The 24,040-nt window shown below is 46.2% G+C and overlaps 1 protein-coding gene across 2 annotated transcripts in view; it reads left to right on the forward strand.

The window, feature by feature from the left end:
- The first annotated feature begins 438 nt into the window (after positions 1 to 438).
- LOC147455990 (uncharacterized) overlaps positions 439 to 24,040 on the forward strand; it is a 39,166-nt gene continuing 15,564 nt past the window's right edge. For both annotated transcript variants that reach the window (XM_086514583.1, XM_086514584.1), the window contains exon 1: positions 439 to 971. The gene's annotated coding sequence lies outside the window, so the exon portion shown is untranslated. The remainder of the gene's footprint in view (positions 972 to 24,040) is intronic.

Here is a 24,040-nt window from a genome sequence, read left to right on the forward strand (position 1 = left end):
CTCCCTTCCATAAGAAAAAGGAACCTTGAGCACAGTTCGGAACAGTCATCTTGAGCAAAGTTCAAACATTCATTCCGCTGCACCTTACACCTGAGACTTGGGCCTTCCTTGTGCAAAAGAATTTGCATTTGACTCTGGGGTGGATCGCTTCTATTTAATGATCATGATAGACTCATTAGGCAAGAAATTTTCCTCACAAAAAGTGGTTCTAGAAACAAAATTATCAGATCAAGCAGCCTTTTGGAGGTCCATTTTTTTGAGAGGAGGTATGCCACATCGAATTGAACTATATATGTTTCGAGTATGAAGAGATTGCTTGTGTCTTAAGTATTCAATTTTCATAATAGTTTTAAAATCTCAATTTTTGTTGATTAAGTGTCAGATTTGTGGTAGTGAAAGTAATTCATGGCATAATTGGTTTCTTACACTATTGTTGCTCTTGTATCAATTTGCTCAGATTTACCTTCGCTTGCTTTTTCTGCTCGGTGGTTAGAAACCCCCGTCTCTGATGAGTCCTTTGTTCTAGAGGGGGCACCCACTAGCACTTCAAAGGGGTCCTTGACGCATGTATGACTTGTTTCTGATGCTGTTGTTGATCTACATGATGATTTTGGCAGCCCTTCGCTGTGGCAAATACCTCCTCCCTAGCTGGCTTCTCTACATGTGGTGATTCTCCCGCTTGTGCCGCATCCCCTGTTCATGATGCTCGAACACCTGCCGTGGATTCCACATTTGTACAAGAGGACGAGGACACTCTTGCTGATCATGACCCAGATATACCTTAGGTGTCATGCACTCATCCTAGCTTTCAATCAGATTATCTTCTTCGAGAGGCTGCTCTGGAGAAAGAGCTCGAGCAATATCCTCGATGGCTTATTGACACCCTGCGAGATGTAGGCGTGATTGACTTTGCTTCATGGGATGATCTTGGACCCCATACCCATTCATGGACCTCCCAACGACATGAATCTGTGAGTGCACTTTTGCATACTAACTTTAGCGCCTATCAATTAAATTTTTTCTGCTGGTTAAATTTTGTCTATTTAATTTTTTTTCTGAGTTGTAGGCTTCATTATAGCCGAGCCTTCCTTATGGGTGAATTTGGGCTTTTTTGTGATTCATCCAAGTATATGTGATTGTTGTATTAGCAGACATGCAGATTCTACCTCGTGAAATACTTGTCCAGGTTGCGACTTATTGATATTGCATGAATTCTTCTTATCTCTAGTGCTGCATATATCCCATCGACTACATTTGTTTTGCTGATTTGATTTGCTTCTGTGATGCAGAGTCGACCCTTGTATAGGAGCAAATCGTCTTGTAGAGTGTAATGTCCTGGCTCTCCTGCTAACTTCCAAGGCCAAATTGTATGGAGTGCTAAACTCGATAGAGTCAGGATACTTTGCTTTCATACTATCCAAGTCCATGCCCTAAATCTCCAAGACTGTGGCTGGCTGGATGGCCTGTACTATGCCGGACTTCTGGCTAAGAGCATCTGCTTGTGCTTGCCGGGCACATACTCTTATCATTCCACCCAATTTCTGGAAGATCTGACTCCATTTGGCTTGGCAATCGCTCCAATGAGCACTAGGCATGGTCTAAATGGCTTGATGGTCTGTTTTAACTTTGCTTTGAACTCTCTACCATAAAGAAAGTGCTTCCAATGTTTGAAGGCCAAACAATTCCTTGTCAGAAAGCGATGGTTGCATTGGGCACTATCCATTTTCTTGTTCAAAGAAGCCACAGGTTGTGACTCTTGCTGCAAAACTGCACCAATGGCTTTATTACTGGCATCTGTGATGACTTTGAACTCCAATAGGCAAGCTTCAAGATGAGGGACTCGGATGCCAACTTCTGAAATGCGTAGAAAGCCTCCGAAGACTTTCCCTCTACTTGCAGGTTCTGGCGTTTGGTCTTGCATCCCTTGAGGAAGGTTGTAAGACTCTCGTGTAGACTTGATTTTCTTCGAGGTCCGGAAAACCTTCTCCGCATCCAAAAAATTCTGCTCATATGTGGCCGAAAGATCAAGATATCATCCGGGAAGATGAAGACACACTTCTCAATAAGAATGGAAAATGCGTAAGACATGGTTTTATTGAATGACCATGGAGCGCTCATGAGGTCAAAGGGAATCACCACAAAATCATAGTGGCCACGTTCTATTTTGAAAGCCATTTTTGGAATGTTGGCGTCAAAATGCGAACTTGGCGGTAGCCACTGTTCAAGTTGATTTTAGTGAAGAACTTTGCGCCATCCAATCGCTCCAAAGTGTACTCGATGTGAGGCATCGTCAACTTGTCTAATGCTCTATAATCAACACATAATCGGACCGACTTGTTCTTCTTCATGACGAAGAGGATGGGTGCTGCGAATGGTGAGAATGATGGGCGGATAAATCCACCTTCGAAGAGGTCTGCAAACTTTGTTTCCAACTCTCCTTCTAACGCTTTGGATAAGCATTAGAAAATTGGCTGGGTGGTTCTGCGCCAAGGCAGAATTCTTATAGAACCAAGACATTCCTAGGTGGACATCTGAATGAGGTAACTTCATGATGTGAAAATCCACTGGTCCAGAATAAGCTTGTATTTTGACCTGTAATTAATGGTGCAATGGGAGCAAGTTCACTTGTTGCTAATTCTGTAGTTAAGTATTTCCCTAGCTATGCATAATGTATTTCCAGTTCTCTTGCAAAGTGTTTTGAAATCAAATGTTTTGTAGCTCCTGGATTAAAGAAAATTAAGGCCTTGACTCGTTGAATCTGTCTACAAAGTTCTTGAGACTCATCATGTGTAAGAGCACCAATGATATTAACAATTAGGCCAACTGCTGGTTTACTGCGCTTAGGATTTACCCGATTCTCTCATGGATTTGGTCTTCGAGTGAATAGGCAACAAAGAAAAGTATGGCCAATTTAAAGCACTGGTTATGTTGTTGCAAATATTCCTTTTGAACTGATGTGAGGGGAATATATTTAATATCTTGCCTAAAATTTCTTATTTGTGGAGGAGGATTAGTGATTATTGTTTGCGGAAGATAACAAGGATAACCATAAGGCATGTAACGGTCTCGTGCCGGAAAAACTCTTGGAAATTTAGTAGATGATGTAGTCCTGACAAACCTGGTCTTCATGGTTGGAGGAGCAGTTACAGCAGGCTCGACAGGAGCTTGCTTGCACAGAGGAGAGGCGTCATGAGTTTGCCTTTCACCGACAGGCATCTCAGTGGACTCAGGTGGGCGACAGAGTGACAGGTGCTTTTTTTGAGACAGTGGGACCTCGGTACTCGCAAGCCAAGGTCAATCAGTTGAGGAGACCCGATGGGTCAGTTGTTTGTGAGCCCGAGGATATGCGTGCAGTTGCTACTGACTTTTACCGTGAGTTACTGTCAGCTGAGCCCCAGTCAGAGCAGCAGGATGCATGCAAGGAGCAAGTTTGGGCACAGATGCCTTGTCTTGTGACTGAGGAGATGCGCCAGAGGCTAGAGATGCCTCTTCAACTTGAGGAGCTGCATACGGCTCTTAGGGCCCTCCCTCGTGGTAGCTGTCCAGGTGAGGATGGGCTGACTCCCAGCTTCTTCTTGGAGTACTGGGACCTGCTTGGCCCAGATCTTTGTAGTGCCTTTCAGTACATTCTGTACACAGGAGTGATGCCGGGTAGCATGAGTGAGGGCCTGATTTACCTCATTCCAAAGGAGGGTGGCTCCTTGGATGAGATTCGACAGTGGCGCCCCATCACCATCCTCAACTCAGCCTACAAAATTCTTGCCAAGGCTCTGAGTTTGAGGATTGAGCCACTTTTGGAGAGCCTTATACATGGGACTCAGACAGGTTTTGTCAAGGAACGCAGCATCCTTGACAACATCTTCACTTTCTGGGAGGCTTCTGCCCTTGCACAGCTCTGTGGGGAGGACCTTGTGATTCTTCTTCTCGATTTTGAGAAGGCATACGACAGAGTTGACTTGGACTTTCTAGAGGGCACTCTATGCAGGATGGGCTTCTCCGATGCTTGGATCAGTGGGGTGTCAGCTTTGTACAGACAGGCTCACAGTCAGGTGCTTTTGGCAGGAGGTAGAGGTGAGCGCTTCATGCTCACACGATCGGTCAGACAGGGTTGTCCTCTTGCCCCCTTTCTCTTTCTGTTCTATGCGGAGGCGATGAGCAGATTTTTGGTGTCACAGCACGTTGGTTTTCTCGGCTTTCTCGGTTGGCAGTGCTCCTGTGCCAGTTTGGATGCCAGGAGAGGGTTTCAGGTGGATTCCCCCAGGGATTGCAGTTCGGTACTTGGGGTTGTTAGGTTGGTTTGCACTTGTCCCCCGAGGAGCAGATTGCTCCTCTTCTCTTGTCCATCAGGAGAAAGCTGTTACATTGGAGCTTAGCACGACTTTCGCTGGCTGGTAGAGTAGTAGTTGCCAACCAGGTGTTGTTGGCGACTATGTGGTACATCACTTCTTGCTGGATCTTCTCGAGTTCTTGTATCAGCCAGGTAGAGAGGCTGATCAGGAACTTCCTTTGGTGAGGTCGTGACACTCAGATTGCCCGAGCCAAGGTGGCTTGGTCGGTCATCACACTTCCTTGTCCTTAGGGAGGGCTTGGGATCATTGATCCAGCACAGCAAAGCAGAGCCCTTCTTGGGAAGTTCGTCGTCAGAGGACTTCTTCCAAGCGAGGAGCCCTGGAAGGAGTTCTTGTTGCAGAGGCTTCGTGCCAGGGTGCCTCAGTCAGGAGGCCCTTGGCAACCTTTGACCAGATGGATCTTTACAGAGTTACGTCGAGTTGGTTTGAGCAGGAGATTGGAGGACCGCTTTGCTGTGAGTTTGCTTCGATCTTGGGAGCTCTTACGGCGTGGCCTAGAGCAGAGACAGCCGACGTGCACGGAGGAGCGCCTACGGCAGCCCCTCGTCTGAAACCCCATGGTTAGCACTCAGAGAGGCCACTTGGTTGGGAGTCGGCCTCATGTTTCTTGGGGTCCCATGGCAGCAGGTCCAGCGCGCTCTCTAGGTGACCTTCACAGGTTTGTCAAAGGAGGTACAGGGCATGAGAGGGATGCAGAGCATGTGTCAGGACATCTCAGAGTCAGTTCCAGCTGAGTGGCTCACGCCTCTCGAGCCAGTAGCACCCCGGTGGATGGGAGCCTTCACACGACTGGAGGTTCTCATTTCAGTCAGGGCCTGCTCAGAGACTGTCCCAGCCCTGTTCTTTGAGCTCCAGGGTGGGGGACGATTACAACGAGTTGCAGTAGAGGCCCCGCAGGTAGTAGAGTGTTGTTTCCAGAGGATCTGAGTTGTGGGCATCTGTGGGAGGACTTGCGTCATAGACCCTGACCAAGCAGCTCTTGAGACTGGACACTGGAGGCTATGGGCTTGGGAGTGTTGTCCACTGGCACGAGTACAGTGGGATCTTGGGGAGTGGCTATGGAGGGACCCCTTCTCTTCTGCAGATCGCCCAGGAGTCCCCTTCTTTCAGTACACTGTTCAGCTTGGACGTCATATACTTGCAGCACAGAGAGAGGCCCGCCCCGCTGCAGCACGTCATTGGCAGGAGGAGGGCCTCACAGTCGAGTTCTTGGCAACCTTTTGGCAGAGGCTGTGGGACTCCAGACAGCCGAGGCGCGTCACTTTGTTTCAGTGGCTGGTTGCATACAGAGCCACAACAGTAGGGAGTCGGCTTGTGCATAGTGGTCTCTCGGCCGCATGTGCAGCCTGTGACCAGTTGGTGGAGAGTCAGCGTCATTGTCTTTGGGACTGTCCCTCGGCCCAGCAGGTGTGGCTACGAGTTCTTCGGCTGATGCCTGCTCTCTCCACGGCTCGACAGTACACTTGGGGGGCAGCGGCCTGGTCCACACTCACGGGCCCGGCACTTCAGTTTGAGCTATCTTCCACCAGCAGGATTAGTGATGCAGGGGGGGCGACCTACACTCCAGCCTGCTACAGAGCTTACTCCACAGGAGTGGTGCAGTGAGAGAGAGGAGTGTTGGGAGCTCATCAGTGGCCTGACACTTTGGTTCATCTGGCGGGCCCGCTGTTTCTGCATCTTTGAGGCTCGCCATGTGCCACCGGCAGAGACTATTCGTGACTTTTGGCTAGAGCTGATCCATACTCTCAGAGGACAGCTTGAGGGACTACAGGGTAGCTCCGACCGCATGCGGGAGCGCCGCGAGGCTTTCCTTCGACTCTGGCGCCCTGGGCCTCTCTTCACCATAGTCCAGGGGGTGCTCAAATGGCACTACTGTCCACCTGTGTGGCTCTTCCCTCCTCCCATCTCTTGATTTAGCGTCATTGTATATATGCTGTTTTTTCATTGGGAGAGTCTCCCCATCATGCTTGTTGTAGCCCTCTCTTGCAGAGGTGGACGTAACCCTATGGGCAGTTTTCATTAACTAATAGAAGGATCTTTTTCTCGGGGAAAAAAAAAAAAACTGGTCTTCATGCTTACTCCTTTCGGATATAGACCGGGCACTCTACAAATGATCCCATGTGCATGTCACCAGCTGGATTTCTACCAGCGAGACATTGTTTACATCACGATATGCAGCATCATGCTCTGGACTATGTGGAAGGCTCACTGTGCTCACATTCTAGGCTCAGAGTCCTCCCCTACGTGCACCATTTTGATAGCCATTTGGAATGAGCTGCTGCATACTCTTTGCAGTCAGTGGGATTGTTCAGTCGGGTCCTCCAGGGCAGCGGAGCAATGTTGATGCGTCTTTCTTCACACCTGGATAAGGTCGTCAGTTCTTTTCCATCGGGATCATCGCCATATCACGTGGCATGCACCCCCACAATGGTTCATTCTACACTCATCGTACAAACCACCTTGATGTTTACATAGTCAATACGTTGTTGCCCTGCTTTTGTACTTCCTCTAGGTGATAGGCCATGAGGCATCTCTAGAGGTCTCTTATGTACACAGAATACAGCTCCCTTTTTCCCCCCCTAAAAAAAGTGTGTGTGTGTGTGTGTGTGTGTGTGAGAGAGAGAGAGAGAGAGAGAGAGAGAGAGAGAGAGAGAGAGGACCCTTACCGTTAATCGGTTCTTGCTCCTAGGCATCCCTGCCTTTCACAGGTGGTTTCCCTCCTCATCCGGCTCATTTCTGGACATTTGTTTCTTGCTTTTTCTCTGTCATTTCAGCCCCTAGAGAGCTAAGATACACAGGGAATACCCACTGCCTTCGTCTGCAACGCTCCCACCTTGTTCGGTGGCGTACAAGCTTGCTGTTGTTGCTGTACAGCAGCAAATTCAGCCTGTTAGTATTTGATTTTTGGGCTGACAGCAGGGTGGACATTCATCCATTGCGTGGTTGATTACCCCTTTACTTGTCAGGACACCATCCGGTGGTTGTCTGAGTGGTTATTTGGACAGCTTTAGCTTTGGAGTTACGGTACCTTTTTACATCAGCTTTATCATCTATGGGTGTACGATCCTTGGGAGATCCATTCATTCCAACCATCATTCGGCGGTTGTGCACTCCAGAGGGGGTGGTGACTTGGGATTTGCTATGGACACACCTATGCATTCCTAAGAGGAGTTCACACGAGAAATGGCCATGCTCATGGCATATGGGATTCCGACATTCCCAGAGAAGACACCACCATCTTGGGTGGACAAACACTTACCACTTGACCTCGACACGTCAGGTCACTTGCTTACACAAGAGCATCTACATGGACTTAGGGATAGGATCTTGGATCTCTTCTTGGACAGGTTCATTGCTTGGAGCTACAGACGGGAGTGGGGCTTCAGTGCTTTGGACTCTCTTGGAGAGTTTACCCGCAAGATGCGGGAGATCAGACATCATTACGCGACTACATCCGGAGTCACCCGGAGCTTGGCTTGGATGGTAGTGCAGCTGCTCTTCTATACTCTTGATTATTTGGATTGCTACCTTGAGAGTTTCTTACACTCACCCTCAGTAACCTTACAACAGACTTACCCCCCAACCTGGGTAGTAGGCGACTCCCAACTCATTCACATTGAGAGCCACACCAAGATGCGGTTTGGTGGCGTTGTTGGCGCGGATTTTGTTTTGGTTGACATCGGAGGATTGGAGGCAAGAAAGACATGCAAGACGACGCAGACAGATTGGCCTGGCCTTTCCTCTTCTCAGAGGATCTTCTCAACGCAGACTTCTCAGTCTGGCTTCCCTACTACAGGATGATCACGGTGCAGACAACTTAGTCTAACCACACCTCTTCTCAGAGGCCCTTCAAAGCACAAATTGTTGAGTTTGGCTTTTCCCCTCATCTTGGATTACCCTACCTACCGACATGACACCATTCGATGGTAATCCTTGCGGTCTATCGGTGACTGCTGCAGCTTACGGTAGCTTCTACAGTGCAGACTGTTCAGTCTGGCTTTCCTTGTTTCGGAGGACTTTTATGGCGCAGATTGCTACATCTGGCCTTCTTGGAGTTTTACACAGCTTAGCCACCTAGCCACACTGCAGGTTCATGCATTGACAGGCTTCCGGTCATACTAATGACGGTTCTTGGGCTTCCCCATTTTCTCTAGATAGTTTGACTACAGACACCACAGATCCTATTGAGCAGGACACTTGCATGCCTATTGGCACTTCTTTTACGACAAGGAGTTATTTTCACACTCAGTTCCAGACCTTCACGCAGTATCTTCACCCTGTATCGACAAAGTACAACAATTAGCTACACTTTCTCGTGACGGCACTTTACCATGGAGATTTCTTGGCGGTCGTGACACCCCAGCTGCTGCTACACTCGCGGAGTCTTGTCCTTCAGCAGCTATCTTTATCATTTGCCTCACATCTTCAGTTTCGTGCGGTTTGTTCAACATCCAGTGCTGAGAGGGAGTGTTAGATTTACACCACTCTGCTGCTTCACTCAGGGCATACATGTACGGCTCACCGGGCTGGCCACCCACCGCATTATCCGCCCGTCCATTTGAGCTAGGCGCCCATGGGATATTCCCTATATCTTTTTTTCCTTGTTGAGTCGTGGAGCATCCCTTTGCACTGCCTGACAGTGGCATTGTACAGTCTCATGCTTTGGTAGTCAAGGAGACTGATCAGCCCCTCTTTCCCTACAGCTAGCGTTTGTATTCTCTCTCTCTCTCTCTCTCTCTCTCTCTCTCTCTCTCTCTCTCTCTTCTCACGCTTCCACACACACGCACTCACATGTGTTACTGGTGTTGCTGCTAGGGTGGGGTGCATTGTACAGCCTCATGCTTTGGTAGTCAAGGAGACTGATCGGCCCCTCTTTCCCTACAGCTAGCGTTTGTATTCTCTCTCTCTCTCTCTCTCTCTCTCTCTCTCTCTCTCTCTCTCTCTCTCTCCTCTCACGCTTCCACACACGCGCACTCACATGTGTTACTGGTGTAGCTGCTAGGGTGGGGTGTGGTTATACAAGGTTTGCTGGCTACAAGGATCGAGACACCTCCGCGCTCTCAGATGTGTTACTGGTGTACACTGTAGCTGCTAGGTGGGGTGTGGGTATACGAGGTTCGCTGGCTAGAAGATCGAGACACCCCGAATAGAGGTCTACGCACCTAATGACACCCATTTTTCGGATACAGTATGGTTCGGTGATTCCACCACAGAGCAGGTCCGTCTACGGATACCGGTTTACTCGATTATTGTCTCAAGTCCCATCAATTTGGCCACATGGTGAGAGACTGTCCTTCCCACTCTCCTCATCGCTTTGAGCTACAACATTCCCCACCTCGGGGCATAGTGAAGGGTTGGGAGAAGGCCCCTCGTCGCCTTGCTTTCAACAGACAACGCCTCGTGCTATGACAATGCTAGTTTTTGTAAGTAATTAATTTATTTACGAGAAATAATTATTTAATTAGTTCTAGGGCCTCTAGTGCGCCTAAATGCGGGCGAGAGCACCTTAGAGGGACACTAACAGAAAAGTACCCTGATGCCCTAGCTAGTGATTGGGAAATCGGGCCTTCAATAAGGGGTAGACAGTAGCCTCAGCTTTCAGGCTCACAAAAACTACGCATGTCAGTGCGAGCATAGGAATGAGATGGGGTCCTTAGAACAGTGATTCTAGGGCCCGAATTATGTTTAATAAGGCCCTAGGATAAGCTAATTAAATTAAGTTAAATTATTTGTGCCAGGACCAAATATCCAGACAAGTGCGAACAGGTGGTGTAGGAGTAGTGTCGGTACGGCATTGCGCTCGGGGAGCAGCTAACGCTTTCATAAGTAGCGTTCATGTGTGCAGTTGTGAGTTAATTTACCACATTTCATTATTAGCGTAGGAACTTTTAAAAGTTAAAAGTTGAATGGTTTTTAAGTTATTATGTGTGCCACTTGGCACACTTGCGCATACAAAAGTGTCTCTCTCTTGCTCTCTCGCCCTCCCTCATCCTTCAGTGCCTCCTCTCTGGGTAGCTATATGAGATGTCACGTGACACATCCAGCCCTACGTCTCCGTGGACAAGCTACAGCATGATCAGGGTTCAGTTCAATCCAGTCAGTCTAGATTACAAGTGATCTGGCACTTTTGTGAGTCTATTCGTAGACCGTGCATGCCTAGTCACTTAATGTAGATGCATATCCTTTGGTTGCACACAGCATGATCATAAGCATTCCCATCACAATCCATCAGAATCCTTCAGGGGAATTTTCCAATGCATTTATTTTACCTATTTTTGACATTTTTCACTTACTATTTTTAAGTGACTTTTGTTGGAAAGTAGGTAGGGCAATTTTGCCTAGTTTGTATATAAGCAAACTAGAACTAGCACTATTGGGCAGAAGAGGCAACAGGAGCCAAGGTCAGCAGGCAACTTCTCAGCAAGACCAAGCCTTGGTGGACCTTCCCTCCAAGTAGCAGATCCCCCTTCCATTAGCGTTTTAGGAAAGCATCTTAGTCTGGCGTTTTGCATCATCACACCCTTGCCAGCAAGTCCCATTGCATAGCGTTTTTGCATCAGCATCTTCGCCAACAAACCCCCCCAGCAAATAGCGTTTTTGCAATACCTCAGCTAGCACTTTTGTTCCCTATCAGCCTAGCGTTTTTGTTCCTCATAAACCTAGCGTTTTTGGCAGTATTCAGCAGGCGTTTTCAGCAGTGAAGTACCTTCAAGTTCAGCCCTAAAAGACTAGCAAGAGCAGCCCTAAAGAGTAGCAGATTCAGCCGAAAAGACCATCAGTTTTCAGCCTAAAGAAACCTCAGTTTTCAGCCCTAAACCTGCAGATTTTCAGCGACAAAGACCTTCAGAAAACAGTCCCAAAATCAACGTTTTGGAACTAGTCGCAGATTTCAGCCCATAGCGTTTTTGGACAGCAGATACAAGATTGCAGATTTCAGCCCTAGTGTCGGCCATCCCCGTCGTAGTCGTCGACATAGCCTAGCCTTGCATTAGTCTCATGCATACCGTTTGTACCAGTTTGTGCAATCATAAGTAGACCACTCTTGCTGACGAGAGTGGGGCCTTTGGAGGAGGATTTTACAATGTCTCTAGTGTCGTATTCTCTTCTCTATCTCTCAGTCTCATACACTTGCACGCACAGTGTCCATTCACTTTGTTTGTGATCATAGCATTCTCTCATTAAGAACGGAAGGCTCTCCCTTCCATAAGAACAAAAGGAACCTTGAGCACAGTTCGGAGCACTCATCTTGAGCAAAGCGCAAACATTCATACCGCTACACCTAACATTCGTATCAGAGCTTTGGCAGTGTTCTGTATCACTCAAGGAAAGAACCACAAGAATCACAAGAAATTTTTTGCTTGTTGCGGTCGCACGAACTCAAGTTTGCTTGGGCGTGTCGATTCCTAATCGTGTTTTTGAAGAGTGACAGGAATCCCAAGAAAGAAGGGCTTGTCCAACTTTCCCTTGTGTCTCTTTTCACTCATTGAGAGCGGACCGTGCACTTAGCGGCCGGCCAATCGACGTGAGGTGGGAAAAAGCAACCTTGGTGTGAGCGCAAGGCTGCCAAGGGGTGCGCCCGCGGGAAAGAGTAGAACTCGGGTGAAGAGAAGATCCTTCTCAAACACGGTTTGTAAGCGAAAGAAAACCCTCAAGAACCTCAAGACCCTCAAGAACCCCAACAACCCAAGTTCCTCGTGAACTTAAGAACCCAAGACCGCAAGAACCCACGACTTGAGTGGATGGTCATCACTCGAACCGGAATGGATACTTCGCTTGGAGGTGATGAGCATGAGAGAGGCGAAGAAGACTTTTCCCCACCACGAGGTTTTTCCGACCCTCGTCCTTCCCCATCTACGTCAAGGATTGCACTAACTCCTATGGAGGAGTTGGAGCTGATGTTTATGGAAAGGAATTTAGAACGCGAAGCAAGAAATGCAGCAAGAATGGCATAAATGAAACGCAGACACGCAAAAGACAAAGCAGAAAGAAAGTCAAGACAAGAACAACGCAACTGACACATGTAAGAGTTCTTGCGACTCTTTTCTCAAGTGCCGGCACAGATGTAAGAGATTCAAGAGATGGAGACTCTCTCAGTCTCCTTTTTCTCCATAGCATGACACACAAGATTTGCATTATGATGATTTGATTGACAATGATAAGCATGATGATTTGGATGATAATGATGAGCATGGCGATTTGTATGATCAAGATGTGATTTCTCACAAGCATAATGATTTGCATGATCAGGATGTGATTTCTCACAAGCATGATGAGTTGCATAAAGATGAATGTGATTGTTTACAAGGATGATGTGTTAGTGGATGCTTTTTCTAGCAAAGCTAACCTCATTGCAGATTCGATCAAGCACGACGTACCGATCTTGGCTCTCGAGCCTAGGTCCAAAGAACCCTTACAGGAAGTATTATGTGTTCGTATGATTAGTCAACACGCATTGTACGAGTGTTTCATTCGTGATCGTTGCCTGTATTTTAGTCAGCGTCTTTACGTGATCCCTTTTCCTAGGCATGACATATTGTATGTTGAGCACGTTTCACTCATGAATGAGCACGAATGTATGCGGATTGTTCATGAAAAGCTGAAAAGTATGCATTCAAGGAAATCACATCCCATGTCTCTTCCTTGGCACGACACAGTTGTGGAAAGAGCACAAGAAAGTATGAGCACCAAGCATGGACATTTCCATTGTGTTTTGCCACAGTTGATTGATTTAGGTCAGCACGACAAGATTCGATTTCATTTTTTGTGTTTGTGGTGAACGGTTTGGCACTCCGTCTCTTTGTTCATCTACATTGCATGTCTAGTCTTTAAGGAAGACGAGATTTTTTCCACTCACTTTACATGGAATAGGTATGTTCATGGTTTTGTGTTGGAAATGGGTTCATGAATTTTCAGCCATGGAGATTCTTAAAGAAGAAAGAAGCATGACTCTCGACGAAGTTGAAGCATTGAAGGAGCTACAGAAGACTTTGTGTCGCTTTCGGCGTGGCCCAAAGAAGCAAGCGTTGCAGACCTTTATGAACTTCAAGTACCGCACGACCCACACATCAGAGTGGACCGGGGAAGAGTCCCTTCCAGGATTCCGGATGTGGTTGGCGATCTCTCTCGACGTCATACAGTTCGGTACTAGTACCTCACTTTGAAAAGGAGGGGATGTCACGTGATACATCCAGCCCTATGTGTCCATGGACAAGCTACAGCATGATCAGGGTTCAGTTCAATCCAGTCAGTCTAGATTACAAGTGATCTGGCACTTTTGTGAGTCTATTCGTAGACTGTGCATGCCCACTCACTCAGTGTCGATGCATATCCTCTGGTTGCACACAACATGATCATAAGCATTCCCATCAGAATCCATTAGAATCCTTCAAGGGAATTTTTCAGTGCATTTAGCATATTTTACCTATTTTTGACATTTTTCACTTATTATTTTTAAGTGACTTTTGTTGGAAAGTAGGTAGGGCAATTTTGCTAAGCTTGTATATAAGCAAACTAGAGCTAGCACTATTTGGCAGAAGAGGCAACATGAGCCAAGCTTAGCAGGCAACTTCTCAGCAAGACCAAGCTTTGGTGGACCTTCCCTCCAAGCAGCAGATCCCCCTCTAGCGTTTTGCATCATCACACCCTCGCCAACAAGTCCCATTGCATAGCGTTTTTGCATCAGCATCTTCGCCAGCAAACCCCCAACAAATAGCGTTTTTGTAGAACCTCAGCCTCGCGCTTTTGTTCCCCATCAGCCTAGCGTTTTTGTTCCTCATAAACCTAGCGTTTTTGGCAGTATTCAGCAGGCATTTTCAGCAGTGAAGTACCTTCAAGATAAGCCCTAAAAAGACCAGCAAGATTAGCCCTAAAGAGTAGCAGATTCAGCCGGAAAGACCATCAGTTTTCAGCCCTAAACCTGCAGATTTTCAGCGACAAAGACCTTCAGAAAACAGTCCCAGAATCAGCGTTGTTGAACTAGTCGCAAATTTCAGTCCATAGCGTTTTTGGATAGCAGATACAAGATTGCAGATTTCAGCCCTAGTGTCGGCCTCATCATCCCCGTCGTAGTCGTCGACATAGCCTAGACTTGCATCAGTCTCATGCATACCGTCTGTACCAGTTTGTGCAATCATAAGTAGACCACTCTCGTGGATGAGAGTGGGGCCTTCGGAGGAGGGTTTTACAACGTCTCTGGTGTCGTATTCTCTTGTCTATCTCTCAGTCTCATACACTTGCACGCATAGTGTCTATTCACTTTGTTTGTGATCATAGCATTCTCTCATTAAGAACGGAAAGCTCTCCCTTCCATAAGAACAAAAGGAACCTTGAGCACAGTTCGGAGCACTCATCTTGAGCAAAGCGCAAACATTCATTCCGCTGCACCTTACATGAGAGAAGTCTCTCCCCCTCTTCTGAGGTTGGCAGTGCACTACGCCCCCTTAATGTGAGTGTGCTCTACGCGATGGATCCCTCCATTGAAGCTTGAGAGCAACCCCTTTGCGACATATGTGGTAGCCTCGTGCTCCCATTGTCTAGAACAAGGGCTCTCACAGCCATAGTCACCTTTTGGTGAAGATTCATTGCGAGTCCTGGTGGGGAAAATTCTTCTTCACCTTCTTCATGCCCATCACCTTCATGCAAAGTATCCATTCTGCTTCGGGTGATGACCATACACTGAGATCTTTGGTTCTTAAGTTCACGAAGAACTTGGGTTCTTGTGGGTCTTGGGTTCTTGAGGTTCTGGAGTCTTGAGGTTCTTGAGGTTCTCTAGTCTTTGAGGTTCTTCTTTAGCTTGCAATCTGTGTTAGAGAAGGCTCTTCTCTTTACCCGAGTTCTTCTCTTTCCTGTGGGCGCACCCCTTGGTGGCCTTGCGCTCACACCAAGGTTGCTTTTTCTCACCTCACGTCGATTGGCCGGCCGCTAAGTGCACGGTCCGCTCTCAATGAGTGAAAAGAGGCACAAGGGGAGGCTGGACAAGCCCTTCTTTCTTGGGTTTCCTGTCACTCTTCAAAAACATGATTAGGAATCGGCAAGCCCAAGAGAACTTGGGTTACGCGCGACCGCAACAAGTAAAATAAAATAAAAAATTATGTGGTTCTTGTGGTTCTTTCCTTGAGTGATACAGAACACTGCCGAAGCTCTGATACGAATGTAAGGTGCAGCGGAAGTGAATGTTGAACTTTGCTCAAGATGAGTGCTCCGAACTATGCTCAAGGGTTCCTTTTACTTACGGAAGGGAGAGCCTTCCGTTCCTTTAGTGAAAGAGTGCAATGGACACAAACAAAGTGCATAAACACTGTGAATGAAAGTGCATCCGGTTGAGAGATAGAAAGAGAAGAATACAACACCAGAATGTTGTCAAAACCCTCCTCCGAAGGCTCCACTCTCTATGGCGAGAGCTGTCTATTATTGATTGCACAAATCTCTACAATGCTTTGGATTTGTCGACGATGTTGATGACGACGAGGAGACGGGCTGAAATCTGAAAATGCTAATAGTTGAAATATGCAAATCTTTATCTGCTGAATTCTGACTCTATGTTGGTGATGATGTCGATGACGACAAGGCGACGACGACGCATTGAAAACTGTAAACTTCGCGGGATCCGACCGTGCGGCGAGGATCTACTGCGGGAAGGTGAGATCTGCGAGGTTCGGGACTTCGACTGTGGTGTCTGACTACTGAAAACTGAAAACTGAAAACGCTGGTGCTCCTTGGTGTTCCGTCACGGTGAATATGAAAAATGGCTAAAATAGGAAAAATAGGTCTATTGACACTGCAATGTAAAAATGCTCCTGATGGGTTCTGACTGAAATCTGATGGTCATGCTATGTGCAACCAGAGGATATGCATCTAGTTTAAGTGCCTGGACATGCAGGGTCTGCGAACAGACTCACAAAAGTGCCAGAACACTTCCTAAGCTAGGCGAATTGAACTGAACTGAACCCACGTCATGAAGTAGCTTGTCCACGTACACATAGGGTTAGATGTGCATATGACATCCCATCCTTTTCAAAGTGAGGTACTGGTACCGAACTGTATGGTGTCGAGGGAGATCGCCAACAACGTTTGGAATCCTGGAATGGACTCGTCGTCGGCCAACTCTGATGTGTGGGTCATGCGATACTTGAACTTCATAAAGGTCTGCAACGCTTGCTTCTTTGGGCCGCGCCGAAAGTGACACAAAGTCTTCTGTGGCTCCTTCTGTCACAAAGTGATGACGTGGCGGACAACAGAAACCCTAATTTCTGCCAGAAACCCTAATTTCCGGAAATCGCAGAGGCTGAAAATTTTATAAAAAAATGAAAATGATGAGCAACGCGAATTTTCCTTTAAAAAAAAAGAAAAAAGAGAAAAGACTCTAAGAGAGAGAGAACTAATGCTTTTTATTTTAAAAGCTTTTGGGGCTCTGCTTTTGGGCATCCCTTGTATCTTTAAATAAGTGGTGAGGGCTTCACTTCCCAGAGCATCAGGATGCAGAGTCTGAGAGTGAAACCCTAACCACTCTCTTGTACTTTGATGATTGATTAATACAAAAAGAAATACCGAAAGGGGCGCCAGTCTTTGGGGCCAATATCTCTAGGCACGGAACTCCGCCGGGCCAGTGCAAATCTATTGTGATCTATGAATTGTTTTGAAGTGGTTATTTGGTGCTGTAGCGGTTGATTCTTGACTTGGAGTGTCCAAGTCTGTTACAGTGGTATCAGAGCACGGCCGATTTCTCTTCTACGAGAAATCCGATCCCCGATTTTTTTTTTCCGCGGCACCTATGGCTTCGTGCAATGATCAGTCGACTCCCTCTGCATCTGGAGATGCGGGCAGGGATCACAACGAAGATTCCGGCAGAGAGTATGGCCCGCGTTGGCCTACTTAGGCGGAGTGGCAAGAGATGGAGCGTTGTCAATTGATTAGCGATGCAACAAAGATGATGCTCAATTTTGCCAAGGACCCGAAGATGGCAAAATATATGAACCAGACCTCTTTGGAAGAGGTACAGATGGAGTGGCAAAGAACCACAACACCACTCTCGAAACCCACTCTCAAGAAACCTTCTGCCTCCAAGAAAATATACGGAGAAGGAACTGGAGAACGTGGTTGATGCACGGATTGCTCAACTTTTTGACGCGCAAAAGAAAGCCAAAAAGCACGGCAAAAAGCAGAAGAAAAGCACTGACTTTCCAGGTTATTTGGGTCGTCAGTCGACTTTTGACAAGGCAAAGAAACAAAAGAAGCGTGTTCGATTTGAAGGAGTACCCAGTTCTTCTTCTTCTTCTTCTTCTTCTTCTTCTTCTTCTTCTTCTGATAGTTCTTCTAGCTCCTCGGATTCGAGCGAAGGAGACAGAAAAGGTAAAAAGCGAAGCAAGAAACAAAGCTTCGGAAAGGGCAAGAAAAAGGCAAAGAAAGCTACATCTTGCCCAGAGACTGACAGTTCTACTGAGGACTCGTTTACAGACAGCTCAGATTCCGATGACGGAAAGTTTTATGCGAACAAGAAGAATTTTTACAAAGCCAACCAATATGACTTTCTCGAAGATAAAAGCTAGAAAGTCCGAGAGTTTAAGGAAGGTGGCCACTCGATCAAGTTTGATACTTTTTCAGGATACTCAGATGCTTCGAAGGCTTTGTCTATTATACAACAGTTTGACATCGCTTTCGCGGGAGGACGCTATTCAGAGCACTCCAAGATTCGGAGAGCTGTCTCTTATTTTAAGGGGAATGCTCTCACTTGGTGGTCCACGCTTCTATTAAGCAAGACTGTGCCAGTTACATGGCTGAAATTCAAGAGGCTTTTTATTTCTTCTTGGTTGACTCAAGAGTTTGAGCGAGATATACGAGCTGCTTGGAACCATCTCCGGATGACCAAGAGCGATACAGTGAATTCTTACTGTGAAAGATTCTGGAGCTCTTTTCTACCCGCCCCTTCATTCAAGAAGATCTCATTCAGAGAACAGATTGAGCAGTTTACCTTGGGTCTACCTACAGAGATCCGAGATCACTGCTTGGAACAGAAGTCAGCTTCTATTTAGGAGTTGATGAGTCATGGCTTTGCCATTCACTCTGGCAGTTTGACCTACCCCATAGATGAGGCCATGACACAACGAGCGGAACAGACTTCTGGGAATGAAAGTAGAAAGAAAAAGAGCAACCCATAGAAAAATGATGCACGACCCAAGCTTACTCCTGAGGAGAGAGCTCGCTTCATCAGAGAGGGGAAGTGCTTTGGATGCAGGGAACAGGGACATATCTCTGCGAAGTGCCCTAAAAAGGCACAGAAAGAACAGAATGATAAAGACGACGACAGATCTGAGAGTTTGAGAGCAGCTGAGGAATGTGGCAGAAAAGGCAGATAGAAAAGCAGAACTGGTACCACATGGCGCGGGAACTGCACTGAATCTAATGAATGAAAGTACAAACTTTGCCGCTTTTGGGGCAAAGTGAAGGATCAAGAAGCTCTTTTGAAGGAGCCAAGGCCAACTTCTTTTCACTTGGAATTGGCGGCTCGATTTGGAATTACGCCCGACAGACTGACGCCACAGACAGAGGTAGTTCGACTGGCACCCGGATGGGATGTTGCCATTACACCGAGCATTGGCAAACTTTGTTTGCAATGACAGGGGTGTTCAGGGCATGCGAGTGACGTTCTACTCAGGATCCCTTGGTACCACAAGAACTACGCCGTGGTTGACTACCGGGCCGAGAAAGCGACTTTGATAAATGAAGGGCTTAGAGATTGTACTTGATGAACTTCAGTTTCTTACTCATTCTTTTGGGAGAGAATTGAACGCTAGATAAAGGTTGAATATGTTTTGACCCGATCAAAAGAACGCCAAGATTTTTCTCCACACTCATGCCGATTGCTTTTCAGAGGGCCTGAAGATCAAACCATTGATCTGATACCTGGAAGCACGCCACCGAATCGGCCACCTTATCGTGTGAGCCGAGTACAGAATGAAAAGATTATGAACCCAGTAAAAGACCTCTTGGAAAAGGGTCTTGTCCAGCCTAGTACTTCATCGTATTGCTCTCCAGTGTTGTTGGTTTTGAAGAAAGATGGATCTTGGAGAATGTGCATCGATTATAGCACTCTCAACGAAATCACCATCAAGAACAGATTTCCGATTCCTAGGATCGATGATATACTCGACAGGTTACAGGGATCCTCGTGCTTTAGCAGGATTGACTTGAAGAGTGGATATCATCAGATCAGGATAGCGCCGAGAGATGTCTACAAGACAGCTTTTCGGACGACTTTTGGGTTATTTGAGTTTTTGGTGATGCCTTTTGGCTTAACCAAAGCTTCTGCGACATTTAACCGAATGATGGACAGGATTTTTCGAGAGTACAGGCTATTTGTTGGCACTTTCTTTGACGACATCATTGTTTTCTCCAAGAATGAGGCAGAACACAGAGATCCTCTGCTTCAAGTCTTTTAGGCATTACGAGATCACACGTTAGTGATTAATGCAAAGAAAAGTGAATTTTTCCTACTAGAGATACACTTTTTGGGACACATTGTGTCAGCACGGGAGGAGTGCAAATGGACCCGGCCAAGATAGAGACTATCCGAATTGGCCCGATTTGAGGAATGTCCATGAAGTTAGAAGCTTCTTGGGACTGTGTTCGTACTACAGGCGGTTCATACGAAAGTTTGTAGAGGTTGCTTCCCCTTTGCATATCTTGACACAGAAAGGAGTACCTTTTTCGTGGGGACCCACAAAGGTGACTGCCTTTCGGACATTGAAAGAGAAATTGACTACAGGACCAGATTTGACTTTGCCGGACTTGCAGAAGTCATTTGAAGTATTTTGTGATGCTTGTGGTCGTAGTTTGGGTGCGGTCTTGATGCAAGAAGGCCATGTCATAGCTTACGAGAGCCGTTTGTTCTCTAGGCCGGAGATGACAACACAGATCTATGAGAAAGAGCTTTTGGCGGTTATCCATGCTCTTACTCAGTGGCGGCACTACCTACTCGGAGCGGATTTCACTGTCTTCACAAACCATCAGAGTTTGCGCTACTTCTTGTCACAGAAGCAGCTTTCAGAAAAGCAGATGTGGTGGGCGAACATCTTGTCACAGTTCCACTTCCAGATTGTCCATGTGCAGGGACAGAAGAATGTGGTGGCAGATGCTTTGTCTCGGAAACCATTGGTTCTGGCTGTTTCCGCAATACATCATAGGAGCTTCGAGGATATGGTCGATTAGTATGCCACAGATACAGATTTTGCAGATATTTTCACACAGATACGGGATGGGGAGACAGTAGCTGGATACTCTCTTCGGGAAGGCTACTTGATGAAAAAGACTATGTTGTGCGTTACACAGCCGTTGAGAAATAAGGTTATGACTAAATGCCACTGTCCACCTTTTACGGGTCCCCGCGGCTTTGCTACCACCATGAAGGGGGTAGAGAGTCTTTGGGCCGAGACTCAAAAAGGATGTGGAAGAGTTTGTGCGCAGTTGCTTGGTATGCTAGAAGGTCAAGTTTGACAGGCATAAGGCACATGGATTGTAACAGCCTTTACCCATACCCACCCACCCCTGGGAAAGTATTGCAATGGATTTCATTTTTGATCTCCCAAGAACACAGAATGATCACGATGATTTTCCGATTACATGGCACGTATGAGACGATTGTCTCCGATAGAGACCCCAGACTTATGAGTTTGTTTTGGAAGGCAATTTGGGAGAACATTGGCACGCAATTGCAGTTCTTGTCATCGTTCCACTTGCAGACTGACGGGCAATTTGAGATTGCCAATTCAGTGATTTTAGATTTATTGAAGTCTTGTATCTCGGATCAGAAGACTCAATGGGAAAAGAGCTTACCTTTGGTGGAATTTGCCTACAATAACACGATACACTCTTCCACGGGGAAGACGCCATGTGAGATTGTTGAAAGTGCTGCGAAGGTTCCATCCTTCCTGAGCACGAAAGATTAGATATTTGAAGGGGATGAATATTCGCGAGATTTGGATACGGCTTTTGCCAAGGTTCGCGAGACTTTGCAGGAGTCTCAAGAACGACAGAAAAAGGCAGCGGATCGCCATCGTCGCGACTTGAAATTGAAGGAGGATGATTGGGTGCTCTTACTTTTGAGAAGGCACGCCTAAGAAAGAAAAAGGGAAAGGAGAGGCTTTTTCCAAAGCTTAGTATGTGATACTACGGACCTTTCCAGATAACTGAAAAGATAAATGATGTCTCCTTTCGATTGAAACTGCCAGATACTTGGAGGATTCACAATGCATTGCATGTGAGTCTCTTGAAACCTGTTAAGGGTGATGTGCCTGATGATGGGGAGCCTGATGAGCAACCCGAAGTGGAAGAAAACGAGGAGATTCTTGTTCCTGAACAGATTTTGGCACATAACGATACGAAGAAAGGTAAAGTCCGAAGGTGGTTCTTGGTTAAGTTTAAGAACTTTCCTGCATTTGATGCGAAGTGGATGGAGGAGGAGAACCTAGCAGATACTCCTCGGATTGTGAAACTTTACCTCGATGTTTTGGTTTAGCATAGTCTACTCCAAACGGAACCCAAAATTCAGCTTGGCTGGAGATCTGGTGCAGTGGGATGCAGAAGAGGGGAGTCACTCCGCTCCTCTATCAACAAATGCCTCGATTTTGATACTAAAGTCACTGATGTCTCTTTGAGCTTCAGGGATACTGAGAGTTGACAGTATTCTACTGGATGACTTTATGAAATGGAATTCCTGATAATGATACTGATTCGTTCTTGACTTCTTGTGAGTGCAGGAACTGATACCCGAAATGACTGCAACATTTTGGAATGATTGATCTCGAATAGACATGGGTGCAATAGGGGTTAGTCAATCGAACATCGATGAGGTCCCGATTGGACCTAGATGTGATTGCTAGCTACATTGCCGATAAATCATGGTCTAAGATCCGAATGAATGCTGAATGTCATGTGATGTCTGGTGATGTCCTGTGATGTGACTGTCGATTTTGTACATGTGCTAGATGTGTGTTCCTAGTACGTAGGTACTAACAGTCAGTGTCTGCTAAGACGGTTTATGGCTTTTGTCGGTTTTGCAGGTGTAATCGTGGTTGATTACAATGCTTTCAAGAGGGGGGTATGTCACAAAGTGATGATGTGGCGGACAACAAAAACCCTAATTTCTGCCAGAAACCCTAAAATTCTTGCAAACCCTAATTTCTGCCAGAAACCCTAATTTCCAGAAATCGCGGAGGCTGAAAATAAAAAATAAAAAAATAAAAAGTAAATTTTTTTGAAAATGATGAGCGACGCGAATTTTGCTTTTTTTATTAAAAAAAAAAGAGAAAAGACTTTCTAAGAGAGAGAGAACTGATGCTTTTTATTTTAAAAGCTTTTGGGGCTCTGCTTTTGGGCATCCCTTGTATCTTTAAATAAGTGGTGAGGGCTTCACTTCTCAGAGCATCTGGATGCAGAGTCTGAGAGTGAAACCCTAACCGCTCTCTTGTACTTTGATGATTGATTAATACAAAAAGAAATACCGAAAGGGGCGTCAATCTTTGGGGTCAATATCTCTAGGCACGGAACTCCGCCGGGCCAGTGCAAATCTATTGTGATCTGTGAATTGTTTTGAAGTGGTTATTTGGTGCTGTCGCGGTTGATTCTTGACTTGGAGTGTCCAAGTCTGTTACACCTTTAATGCTTCAACTTCGTCTATAGTCATGCGTCTACCTTCTTCAAGAATCTCCGAGGATGAAAATTCCTGAAACCACTTCCAACACAAAAACATGAACATACCCATTCCATGTAAAGTGACTGGAAAAATTCTAGTCTTCCTAAAAGACTGTGCATGCAATATAGATGAACATATAGACGGAGTTCCAAACCATCCATCAAACACACGCAAACAATAGGGTCGAATCTTGACTTTTTATCTAAATCAATCAACTGTGGCAAATCACAATAGAAATGCCGATGCTTGATGTTCAATCTTTCTTGTGCTCTTTCGGAAATTGTGTCATGCTAAGGAAGAGACATGGAATGTGAATTCCTTGAATGCAAACATTTCATTTTTTCATGAGTAATCCGCATACATCCGTGCTTTTTATGAGTGAATCGTGTTCATCGTACAATATGGCATGCCTATGAAAAGGGATCACATAAGGACAATGACTAAAATACAGGAAAGCATCACGAATGAAACACTCGAATAGTGCGTGTTGACTAATCATGCGCATACACAATACTTCCTATGGGGGTTCTTTGGACCTCGAATCGGGAGCCAAGATCAGTTCTTCGTGATTGATCGAATATGTAATAAGGTTAGCTTCTCTAGACAAAGTATCAACTAAACCTTCATCCTTGTGAACAATCCCATCTTTATCATGCAAATCATCATGCTCGTGAATAATCACATCTTGATCATGCAAATCATCATGCTTATCATTATCATGTAAATCATGTATGTCGTGCTTTGGAGAAGAAAAGCCTTCTCCTGATTCTTTTCAATCTTCGACTCCACATTAGAAATAGTAGGACCAACTCTTGCATGTGTTGGTCTCTCTGTGCTTGTCTATCTTCGGCCGCCAAGCACGCTTGCTCACGCTCACGTTGCAAGGCTGCAATTCTTTCTTCCCGCCAAACGCGCTTGCTCGCGTACACGCTCTATGACTACCATTCTATCTTTGTGCTCGTGATCCCATTCTGCTTTTCCTTCTTTGCGTTCACGAGCCAATTCT

The sequence above is a fragment of the Adiantum capillus-veneris genome, chromosome 6 (genome assembly GCF_014529385.1).
Source record: "Adiantum capillus-veneris isolate H3 chromosome 6, ASM1452938v2, whole genome shotgun sequence".
Lineage (NCBI taxonomy): Eukaryota > Viridiplantae > Streptophyta > Polypodiopsida > Polypodiales > Pteridaceae > Adiantum > Adiantum capillus-veneris.